The sequence below is a fragment of the Anas platyrhynchos genome, chromosome 8, assembly GCF_047663525.1.
Source record: "Anas platyrhynchos isolate ZD024472 breed Pekin duck chromosome 8, IASCAAS_PekinDuck_T2T, whole genome shotgun sequence".
NCBI lineage: Eukaryota > Metazoa > Chordata > Aves > Anseriformes > Anatidae > Anas > Anas platyrhynchos.
In genome coordinates, this window is record NC_092594.1 from 3,801,671 (window position 1) to 3,814,679 (window position 13,009).

General features: G+C 35.3%; 1 long non-coding RNA gene across 1 annotated transcript; it reads right to left on the minus strand.

Annotated features, from left to right (window-relative positions):
• Nucleotides 1-3,179: 3,179 nt before the first annotated feature.
• On the minus strand, nt 3,180-12,263 carry LOC140003147 (uncharacterized). Its single transcript, XR_011811186.1, has 4 exons — nt 12,052-12,263; nt 10,648-10,806; nt 6,475-6,635; nt 3,180-4,585 (listed from the first exon to the last, which is right to left on the minus strand). It is a non-coding gene; the product is annotated as an uncharacterized lncRNA (long non-coding RNA).
• Nucleotides 12,264-13,009: the final 746 nt, after the last annotated feature.

Here is a 13,009-nt window from a genome sequence, read left to right on the forward strand (position 1 = left end):
CACATTACCATCTACTTTTTCCCAATACATCTCCAATAACAGCAGAAAATTGAATTTCACCATAGTTCATGTGCAAGAGAAGGCTATCCCAACAGTGCCAGCAATATTGGATTTCAAAACAACATACAACAGCTGCACTGGGACACTTTTAGCAAAATGTATGGAGCTGACAGACAAACAGTGAAGACAGTAGACTTAACAGAAGAATATAGAGATTGTATCTGGCTGTCAGCCAGTGGAGAAAGAAAAACACCTGACAAAACAGAGCACATCAAACTCCCATCCCATCAAGGGTGCATTACTACTGATCTCAGGTGGAGGCTGACAGCTTGGTCTCAGTGTATTTTTACAATTCTAGTACTAATCAACAGAACTCCTGTCACTGAACTTGTCCATCGTTAGGTCAGGCATGCATCTCACAGGAATTGTTAACTATAGCTGATACTGCCTGAGGGCAGTGGGGTGGAGTAGGTGCTATCTCAGGTCCTTCCATGCTGTTTCCTACTTGAGAAGGCTATTGATGCCCTACTTAGGCACTGTGATTTATTCTGTCATTGTGAAGGTCCTCCCAAGGTCATTAGCTCTGTCACTGAGAGTTAGATTATATCAATATTTTTCCCGCTAAGGATTATATTACATAACACACAGCCCCATTGAATTCAGTGATATTAGGGAACCAATATTAATGCTAAATCTGTGAAGCATGGAGTATCACAAAGGTATTCAGGCGACAAAAGCTAACAGTAATGTTTGTCAGTTACTCAGTTCCAACATTGTGTATGAAATTGTATTTATGAGTAGAACAATTCTCAAGATTTCTACATCCAATGAAGGACATAAACACCTACAAACTCAATGCTTTGATCAAAACAACTTCCACAGTCATAAATTAGGTATGCAAGCTACCTTCATGCTGCACTGGGAAAGTTGATGAGGTGGTGTGGAAACTTCAATAGAAGTAATCTTTTCTGGCTATGTTTTGCAGCAAAGACCTGATACTACTCTATTAGTTCATCAGGCACAAGCAGAAAACCATCTCCCAGGAACCTCCTACTGGTATTTGACCCATGATGGCCTGACCTCAATACTCTTTTCATAACAATTAGAAGTTGATCTCGTTGATATGCCTAAGAACTACTTTAAAGAAGGAAGTAAATGTGAAATACTGCCATTAACCATGCTTTAATTCAGGGAATGAAGTTATTTAGGAATTTTTCTCAAAACCAATTTAAATCCATTGACTAACTGCTCATCTATGATACCTATTTAGTCTGGGATCTTTCTAGGTTTTTAAAGGCAACAGGCACCTATGCCTCACTAAAAGTCAGTGGGATATTAGTTGCCAAGCCATTTATGTTGTTTAATGAGACACTGCTAAGCCTTTGTGCAACATTTGCAATGGCAACTTACTCTTACACGCAATTGATCATAGTAGGGCTATCTGTAAGGGTATGGGCTAATAAGAAAGTACTGGAGACATTTAATTTGCCCTTGTACCATAGCACTAAAATGTCCAGTATGGATCAATATGGCGAAACTGCTGTGAAATCTGTAATTTTGGAATTTTCCAATTCTGGCTCTGCATTTTTCTGTAAATTCACTATTTTATTTTAGAATAAACAAAGAAGCTTAATATCTTCTTTGAAATGTCTTGAAAAATAATTTATTCTACTTTAACAGATCATTAAGAGCCTGTGATATAGTTTAAAAAAAAAAAACAAAAAAACTTTTCATTAAAAACACATTCAAAATAAGATCTTGCTGGAGTTCCTGCCTTGAATCAAAACGTCTCCTGACAAATCATTCTTAATCACAGTTCACTACACTGAAGAGTATTTTCCAGAGGTTTATGGTGAGCTACATTAAAAAAAAATAATACTAATAAAATCATTTAAGTGAAGATTTAGCATATTCGGTATTCCATTCCACAACAGAAAAATAAAGTAGAAAATAGGTAATTAGATGTTCAGAGACTAATTCATAAAATAATACAAAAGTTGTCTAGAGATCTTGGAGGGTGGGAGTGGTATTTTTATTCTGACAGCAAATATTTCTAAAGGCAAAAAATAGAAAACAACTAAGTAAATACACAGCTTCAAATGCCATAGCAGTTTCATCAGCAAGGTGAGCAAGGGTCTAGAGCACCTCTCCTATGAAGAGTGGCTGAGAGAGCTGGGAGTGTTCAGCCTGGAGGAGATTATGGTTATAGAGGATCTTATCAAGGTATACTTAAAGGCAGGGTGCAAAGAGGATGGAGCCAGGCTCTTCTCAGTGGTGCCCAGTGCCAGGAAAAGAGGCAATGGGCACCAACTGAACCACAAGAGGTTCCATCCGACCATCAGGAAGCACTTATTTACTGTGAAGCTGATGGAACACCAGAACAGGTTGCCCGGAGAGGTTTTTAAGATCTCCCCCCACAGACATCTTCAAAAACTACCTGGACACATGCCTGGGCAACCTGCTGTAGGTATCCCTTCTTGAGCTGGGATTTTGACCAGAGGACCTCCAGAGGTCCCTTTCAGCATCAGCCATTCTGTGGTTCTGCGATTCTCCTAAGCATTCTACCTTTATTATTGCTTTTCAATACACAATATTTTACTCGTCTAAAGCTGCTCATCACATTGCAGTAAACATGATTATTTTCAGCTCTGTCACCTTCTCTCTCACTTATTCCTCATACTGTTCTTATGTGAATTCATTCAGGTCAGACTTCTCACAGCGCTGCCTCTAAATAACTTGCACAGCAGTTGGGTAATCCTTTAATAGAAGAATAAACTGGTGCATATTGATCTCTACTCCTTCCAGTAATTAAAATTAATTAGTTTTTCCATCTAAGACAAATATAATAGTTGGGACTGTACATATAAGGAAAGAATCCGAAATAACAAAATACTTAGAACCACACTGTGTCCTTTTCATCATCCAACTACTATGTATAACAAAATCATTTGTGAGCATAAAGTTACTGTCAGAAGATGTGCTTTGTGATGCAGACTTATCCTTGGTAGGTCAGTGAAGGAGCTTCCAGTAAAAAAGCTTCCACCTGATAAACTTATTTCTCTTATAACAACTAATCTCTCTGCATTTTCTCTGAAATTTCTAATTTCTGTTAGAAAATTGGGTAGCAATGATGGAGCTAAACCTACAGTCCAGAGAGCAGAACACACTTGCACGTTAGGGTCATGTAGGTATCCTATGAATTAGGGAGTTTTCAAAGAAGTCAGACTGTAGTTGCTGAGTTTGAGTGAAAACTGAATGATTTAGTTAACTGAATTAGTTAGTCTGAGGCTCTGATCTCAGTGCATGTTAAATGTTTGCTTGTTACAAAGAAAACATTATGTGTTGTAAGTATAGTATTTTGCTCGAATTTGCAAATTGTGACAAGCTATTTGAACAGATGTCTTTCATAAATACAACTTTCTGACTCCTACTCTTAAGTATTCAACAAAAAAAAGGGTAGAATAGGTGGTAGAATTCTATTCTTCTGCTTTGGATAAAATGGGTTACTACAGGGCACCAACTGTGAATGTTTGGTGTTTGACTGCTGTGTTCATTATTGTTCAAACATGCTTGAAACACCAGCAAAGTTCCATGACTGTTTCATATTTCTAGGCATTACCTGTGTGGAGCTCTCTTCTGAGGCTGTTTCAGACCTGAAAATTATTCTGCTAGGCAATGTTGGGTTGGAGTTGCCTCTCCTCAACATCCCTTACCACCTTAATTAAAAAGCTATAATTGTCCAATGAAAATATTCTATAGTCCTTTTTCTTCATAGTAACTGGCTATAGGTAGTCTCAGGTATCTCCCTGTTACTCAAAATGTCCTTGTAACTCAGAAGAAATTCTTGCCAAAAAAAACCACAGATCTGAACTTCGGTAGTCTTTTGCTAAGAAAAGACATTGTCAATGTAATTTATATTCTTGGCTGACTCGCAGAAGAAGCTGATTGTAGAATTCAAAGGCTACAGTTTACTACTGCATCCCTGTTTCAATGATGTGCAGCTCAGACAGTTTATTCAAGTATTTAAGAAAATGGGGAAGAGGTAGCACAAGATGACACACTGCTCATAATATGGATTCCAAGAATGTTTCAGCTCACCCAGCTACATTTGGGCAACAGCTAGGCTCCAGTCAACAGCATTTAGAAGGTTATTGTCAACCCAAATAATAAAAGCAGGTACCTCTAATTAGCTTGGTAACTGTCTTGGTTCCACTGAATAAACTGATTCATTTTATTGACATGGGAACCTAGACATACTGGTCAGACACGAACTTCTACATTTTAAGCATCAAAATTAAGGAAAGGTGAATCCCCTTAGTGCAGAGTGAGATGAATCCTATCCCCAATGCCCAAACCCAATATTCATATCATATTCCTAACCACACTGCTTTGAGTTGCTTAGGAGCCTGTGGATCCTAATCACAATTTTACACACACAGACATGCACAATATGGCACACAACAGTTTCAGTGATATCGTCAGCACTCAAATATACTACAAACCTCATGGTAAAATTCATCTTCCATCACTGCAGTATGTCCAAAATACAGCTGCTCTTACGCTCTGTGCTTCCACTCTGAAGAAGCTTCGTGCAGTAAGAGCAGAAAAGGTAGTTATAGTTAGGTATAAAGGTAGTTTTAAAGGTAGTCATTCCTTCTGTCCCACTTCCCATGCATTAACTCCCATGTAAGCAGTAGTATAACCCACTGAATGGGGACTACCTTATCAAGTGAAACCAGGAAAATCAGCGTGTGCCCAGTCCTCTCCACACTATTATATCTTACGGCTACATAGACTGTGAACTGTTGTGTAATGCCTTACAAGGCACTGAAAACAGTGGCTCCTCTTCTAATATAAAGCTTCAAGTACTATAATAATGTTTTAATTTGCTTCTCTCTCTTCAAGAAAGTGTAAAGATTTTCCTCTAAATCTCAGACATTCTGCTGCATTAAAAAAGTGACTCATAAAGAATTTCATTTGACCTTTCTCTGCAAAACACATTTTCCTTTTGGATTAAACATTCTTTTCTTGATTGTACTTTCTTTAATCCAAATGCTTCAAAAATACCAAAACACAAGAGGGAGATTCTTGTGATATATCATAAAGCCAAATGCTATTTTACTTCATACTACAAAAAGAGAACTTTCTTATCTTAGAAGATATTATCATTTGCTTTTCCCATAAGCAAAGAGACTACTTTAGAACACAACAGTTAGAATATTGAATCTTACTGATTCAGCAAAACCCATTTAGCTGTACTCAGTTCAGCAGTAATAAAAATATATTATCCTTCTTTAACAGGAAACAAATTTGTAATTGTCTTTTAAAAAACAAACAAAAAAAAAAACAGTAGTTTAGTAATTATTCTACAGGTTCACAATAAAGTCTGTCATTTAAAAAATGTCTGCCTTTCCTTCCTGTGTTACATTATTTTTTTTCCCCTTTAGACACATGGTAAGGGATAGACTTGAGCTATGAATGCATTTCATATCAGCAATTCACCTAGATCTTTGACTAAGAACCCCACTTTGTATCATTTTTAGAGATTTTACACTTTAGAAATTGAGGCTACAGTTTACAAAGACAGAAATCTTAAACTATTTTCTACAATCTGTATTTTGTCACAAAAAAATAAGTAAGTAGAGAGCCTTGCACCCACTGCTAATTATAGTGGGGTTGAGATGAAAATTTTAAGACATTTAATCATGGCCATGTAGAATTACTGACGTTGCATTAATTGTGTTAAGTACCTATCTAATAAACCAGAGTTACTATCCACTTAGCTCTACAAAGAGCAAAATCAATTTTAAATTAGTTTATGTAATATAATAACTTACAATAAAACAACTGAACACAAAGAACAATGCAGATACCCATCTGCCTTGCTGTCTTTCCCATGCAATGAAAACAGCTGATGAATTCCAATAAAATTTGAACTCTGATTTCTAAATTAATCACAAGCCTCTTAGTTTCATGCAGTCCATTCAGTATCAAGCTCTCACTGGCTAATATGATCCACACATACAACTATGATTCATGAAGCAAAGAGAAAAATATAATTCACATGAATATGAGGAAGTACATACTGTGACAATGAAAATGAGATAAGTGATATATTAAAACAGAGACCATGAAGAAAAATCAGAATTATTTTCACTCTAGAATAGAATGGTTTCCTCCTAAGCAATATGGGACACATGGATGACTACTGCACAATTGTTTAGATAAGAATTCAGATAGGTGCATAACAGGGAGTAACTCTATAGGCACGGAGATGCACAACATGAACACATGGTCTTTCCCATCTCTTTCATTCTCTGATTCCTTAACTTTTATAATAGGATTTTATACATATATATATATATATATATATATATACACACACACATATATATATTATTATGACCAAAGAAGGCTAACAAAGAAAGGCTACATCGTTACCACAAGTTGTGCTTGCAGGACATCTGTACTCACCCCTCATCATCCATTTTGTAACTCGCACATTTCCTTCTTTATTTGGATGTCATATTGTTTGACAGATTCCTCCCTCCCAAATCAGTTCTGTTTTCCTCAGTTTTCTCCAGTTCTGTTCTCTTCTTTCTCCAGAGTCTAGTTTTATTTTCAGAGTATCATTTCTAAGGAGCATGTGATACACAGACATGACTATTTGATGTTCAAGTGCAACAGTAAGTCAGGTCAGGACAGAATGGCAGGAACAGAAAGATATTTTGTTGACCAGTTTCTCCCAGTCTCCCTCTCCCTCTGTCTGTTCACATGCAGAGAGAACACAGGTGACACTTATGGAGGAAGATTTAAGAAAATACCTTGTTTCTATTAACGTTGTGTTCTACCTGTGATGTAGTGTTTTATCTACACAGCATCTGAAATACCAAGTTCAAATACCACTACGGACATATAAAATTATGTGCGCAGTTTATTTTCTTCAGCCACTGTCCCCCCAAAAAATCTTGTGCTACTTCTGCAACACTATCTGCAATATCTAATTCTTTTCATTTCTTTCAAATAACTTCAATTAAAAAAAACTTCAGTGATTGAACAGAGTCAGATTCTGAAATGGAAGAAAATTAACAGGGAAATGGTCAGATTTACTATGCTTTCTTTTAATTCTTCCAGCTACCTGTTAAGAACGAAAATTTGTTTTTGTTGAGAGCCCATAGTTTTTTAAAATCACTCTCTTAAAATAAGAAAATGACCAGAAAAGACATTGCTTTTCTGTTCTCTATTACCTTAAAAGTCTTGTTCATTCACTATCACTAGATAAAATTCCATTTTTTTTCTGAAATTCTGTTGAAAAGTACTTTTGTCAAAAAAAAAAAAAATCCATGTGTTTCAAATAAATACATTTTAAGGGCTCTTACTACTGAGTTAAACTTTTTTCTAGGCCAAAGCATTTGATTATTGCAATTAAAAATTTAACACTTGATATTAACAATCACCTCTCTAGCAAAAGTTCATTGTATTTTCAAAATATATATTTTTTAGCCAAAAATTAGAGACAATAATATATTTCTGACTATATCTGCCTATTAGTAGGACTCTGCAACTTTCAAACCTCCAACAAGGAGGTCAGAGAAAAGATTTTTGAGATTTCATTATGACTATTATCATTGTTAGTGATAAATATGCAGTTTGATTTACTAAAAAAAGTAAAAAAAATACTGCCAACTTATTACGGAGCTAACTTATAAGAAGAGGATTAAGTATACGGACTTTCAGCAGCAACTAGGAGCTCTGGTCACTGACCAAAACTGTGCTATGCAACTTGCTGTAAAAACAGAGCAAAAAGACTTTTCCAACTGTAAAATTAGCAGGAAACAGGAAAAACATAGATCTTTTTGCAGAGCACAAAGATCACCTCTGCTTAGAAACAAGATAGTAAATTTAGTGCATCCACTTAATGTATTTGTAAAAGGACACCCTTTATGCCAGTGACTGTATAGTCCAACACCCAATCTAATCTTTAAAGGTCCCTTCCAACCCAAACTATTTTATGACTCTATTACTATGTAATAAATAACAGGAACTTTCACACTTTTGCAAAGGGACCCATCTTCAAAACAGATAGATACACAAAGACAAGCATTCCCTTGATCTAACATCTAAAGCACAAAGATAATTTAGCCCCAACAGGCTGTTCCATGTTTTAGTACTTCTTCACACTGTAAGGTTTATTAGGATTCCAGCAGTAAGTATCTTTTCTTTCCTAATGGAACATAAAATTTTACTACTTATGTATTTCGTTCTTGAAATATTTATAGTGCACCATTTGGTTTGTGATTCATTTTCATTAAAGTTCTTTTAAAACTGAATACTTTGATTTTTCTGGATCTGACTCCTGTAGTTCCCAGCTCAGGTCTGCAGGTCAACAAGTGTCTGGTGCCAGCTGGCTTTGTACTGAGACTTCACATAGGTTGGCACCTGCATCTGCATTAAAAAAGCAGGGTGATACCCTAGGCTTCTGACTCAGACTAAGAAGTAGGAACTGCTTTTTCATTTCTGACTATGTGAGAATTTCATGGCATGTGGCCATTTCGAAAAAAAAAATACATATATATATATATATATATATATAGCTTAAAGTGAATTTTTTGTATGATGATGTCAGCATAAATTTTATTTTGGTGTGATTGAATCACATGACTGGATACTAAGCCATGTTTCCCATTCAATTTTTTGGAAGTTTGTTAAAAGCTATGATAAAAATTAAGTAAACAAGTTTTCTCAGCAATTCAATAAGATGTTGTTCTCCAGGCTTAACAGCTACTATGGAAAGACTAAAAGTCAAAAACCCAGGAAACATCCAGCTTTTAAATATTTTTCAAGTGAGGTACAAGGATAATTATTCTGCCATAAATCCCTGTTACACATCACATTTTCTCATTTGCAGGTTGAACTTTGTGTTTTATCTTATCCTCCAGCTCTTCATGTCCAACATTAAGCTTTAATAAAAGCACCCACATTCCTGAAATGCCTTAACTCTATCCACTCTTGTATCATAGAATCATAGAATATCCTGAGTTGGAAGGGACCCTTAAGGATCATCAAGTATCATATTTGCCTTTACCTCACCTATATTTGTAACTAATTATTCCCCTAAAACTTACTGTTTTGCATCTTTCTCATCTTCTAGTTTTGTAATATTAACAGTTAAAGTGTATTTCCTTTCTAATTCTCTGAGAGCTAAAGTTTACACTTTAGACAGATTCTACAGTTTAAGCGTTGAGGTGGATAATGTGACCATTTGTCTGAGCCTCGAGATATTAGGTAATAATCTGGAAACATGACTTCTAATCAAATTCTTTAGTTTCATTTAAAAGTAAATGGAATACATTCTTGCCCTTCTACATAAAAGTTTCAATATTGATTATATTCATCTGGCACCTTGACTAATATCATGCTCTGCTTATAATGCAATATTAACATACAAAAATATTCTTACCCTGATTTGGTAATTGTATAGTTTATTCTCACTTTGGCAAGAAGCACTTCTAGCACCGTACTTGCTTCAGATTATTTTTATTTATTAGACTTTAATAAAATCTACAAAAGGGTACACTGATTTATAGTGCTTTCAAAGAGCAACATAGCCTAGTCTCTCACTGAATTTTGGTATGTTTAATTAGGAATTTATATGACCTCCTCTAAATCAGCCATATGGTTCTTACAGAAGCTTACTGTGCAGCAGTCCATATTGTACCTGATACTGTGGAAAAAAAAACTGTAGTTACTCTCCAGTGTTGCTGATGTAGTACTTTTCATAGGCACAGCAAGTTGAAAGGATTTAAACGATACTGAACAAGTAGTTAACAGAAGGAATTATTAATGTTTGTGTTTCCCCCTCAAGGGGAAGGAAGTACAAATGACTTGGGTGATTAACCTTTTCAGGAAGTGATCAACTCATTTCCTTGGATTTGATTTAAAGTGCAAGCCCACCTGAGTCACAGAATCACAGAATCACAGAATTTCTAGGTTGGAAGAGTCTTCCAGTAGCCCTTAATAAGATAAACTTTTATATGTCATTATCTCAATTACTATTCTGAGGTAGTTCTACACATGCCCTTACATTCCTTTAACAGACGTAAGAACCTGTTTTCCATGAATAGTCATGTATTGTTTGGTCATAATTGCTGAGGCTCAGGAATAGTTGGGCATTAAGACCACATGAAGTTCAGATCTTGGAATCCCATATAACTGATGTGTGTGCACATAGAAGCTTTCATTTCAAAGTATATCTGGTACATGCTTTTGGTCTTATATTGCCTAAAAGTGTATAGTAAATGCACTCTGCTTTTTTTTTTTTCAGTGCAAAGATATACTTGCACCTTAAGACTGTGAAGACTGTGAATCCTGTAAAAATAAAACTATACTTAAAACAAAAACAATAGATTCAATTACTTTTTACAAAGATTTTTTTTTTTTTGTAAGATCAGCAATGATATCAAATTCCCAAGAATAACTTGAATAAATAAAAAAGAGCTTCACGAGGGAAAGGCAAATGTTAATTTTAATTGAGAACTGAAAAAATGATTATGAGAGCTGGACTTTGACATTTTTTTCCCTTCTGATGATACTTCAAAGACTGATTTGCTAAAACTATGATGCCCAGATAAAAATGGAATTATATACCTAGCTTATGTACAGTTTTTTTCATTGCTGGAGAACAAAAACCTCTGTTTTTTACAGAAGGTTCCTGCTGCCACCCAGGAACGAAGGATTCAGTCTCACAGTGAGGTAGTAGAAAGGAAGTAGCATTGGAAGTTCCATCCCTGTCAGCTGGACGGAAACCTAAGAAGGAAGATATGCTCACTGAGGAGAAACTAGCATATGGAATCAAATCAGCGTAGAGTAGCTCTGGCTATGCTTTTATACTGCAAGTTTTACAAAGCGTTATAATCCAACAACTCATCTTTGAATGTGTTCTACAGAATCACAAACTTATTTTCATAGGAATAATATGTTTGCAGCATATACTCATTCAAATATATGGCATACACAAAGCACAAGATTGCAGCTATGCTAATCCAGTAACACAGAAATTCAGCTAGAAGTAGAATAGAATTAGTGGTTCCATAAAATACAGAAAAATGAAGACTAGAATTGGCAGCTATTCTACTCTGTGATTGATATTCTATGTTATAGCATCTTGTTGGCACATAAATAACTGCTCTGACAATGGCAGTGCAGAATTTATCCTGCATTGATAACTTTAGCCATCTACTTCAGATCATAATATATCAAAATTTGCAAATACAGAGCCACCAGAAAAAATGATCTTGTTGGAATGTCACCTTCCTACTCAGCTGCTCTTATCTCTGCTTTGTATTCCAAATCTCATCTCTTTACTTTAATGTCAAAACAATACATTATTTTATTGCATGAGCCTTGAAGAGCCTATGAGAAAGTGAGCTATGTTCTCTTTTCTCTCACCAAACATTGGCAGGCATATAAACTGCATGGCAGGTATTAAGAATAAGAAGAGCTCCACTGAAGTTGGTAATGTCTGATGATTTATACCCACTGAGAATCTGACCTGGATTACCAATTGCAGAATCATTCCTGTCCTTATTTATAGTTCTGCAACCTCACTGCAAAATGAACTTTACAGGTGTAGCTTAGGCTCTAACTGAGCTTATGGAATATTTATGGATGGTGATGATGCACGAAAAGAAAAGGATTTTGCTTGGCTTTCACTTCCACCTGAGCTTTCATTTGGACGAACAACGCTTGTTCACTAACATCAATTCTTGTAGTAGAATTTTTAGGAATCTTCCACTGAAACAATGGATTTCAATACAGGAAACATAATCTCATGCATCTTTACTATGCAGCCATACCTTTCATTTGTTTTTAGATACATTTTTAAGCAACTATTTAAAGCAGTCTTAAGGAACTCTCATAACTTTAGAAGCCTATAGTTAAACATTCCAACAAGAGGTCCTCTAACTAATATTAAAACCAGTGAAGAGTGAAAAGCTGTTTTCTACCTTAATTATACAGAGCAGCTTTTATTGTCAGTAAAAGCAAACATACCTGCAACATCTTCAGTATATGCAGTGAATAAGTGTACTACCACTATTATGTTCATCCATGTTCAATTTGAATTCATAGTGAAATAAGTGAAGCGTAAGGCTGCTGGCATTATCCGAAATGAAGCATCATAGGCAGAGGACAGAGAGCTTGTTCAGTCTAGCAAGAAAAAGGCCAGAAGAATCCTGGATGTCTGCAGGAAGGCTCAACACGTAAGATAGCTATGTGAACTAAAAGAAAATGTGAGCATAATAGCAAATGGTTCTTAATTGGCAATCAATAAATTTAGCCTGGAAACTGTGAGATGTTTTAACACGCAAGTTCTGTAAGTGCATTCCTATAGGAATAGCAAGGAGAAAAAGCTTTGCTCCCTTTAAAGTTTATAACAGTATTACATGATGCTATGTCTACGGAAGGAGGGGACTGCATCAGATACACAGAAAACCCTATTAGCCTCATGCTTCTAATTCATGAAAATTTGTGAAAGATTCTCAGTTTTTAAAGGGAAATAATTAAGTGGAGAATAAATGGCACCTTCACAAAGGTATCAAGTCTAAGAGGCAGAATTATTTATTTATTTATGCATTAGGCGGACCACAGCTAGTCTAAAAAAGTAATTTTGAAAGAAGCATGGCATCACAAAATCCTTGTGATGAAACCCTAAGCCACCTAAGCTAACTTCTCCAACATGGAAAAATTAATATCCAATATAAATACGTTGGATATATACTTTAGGAATATATTAGATATAAATATGTTAATATTATAATGAATATTAACAAAACTGTATCATTGGAAAATCAAGAAAGTTCAAAACAAACCAGAACTGTTTTTGTGTATTGAGATGAAAGATTTTGATTGATTCTGGTTTTATTTCATTTTGTAATTTTTCCATTTTCGATAAATGCAGGAAAAAAAGTTTTTTCCAAAATATAAAATTCTGTTCTTGACCAGCTCTAGT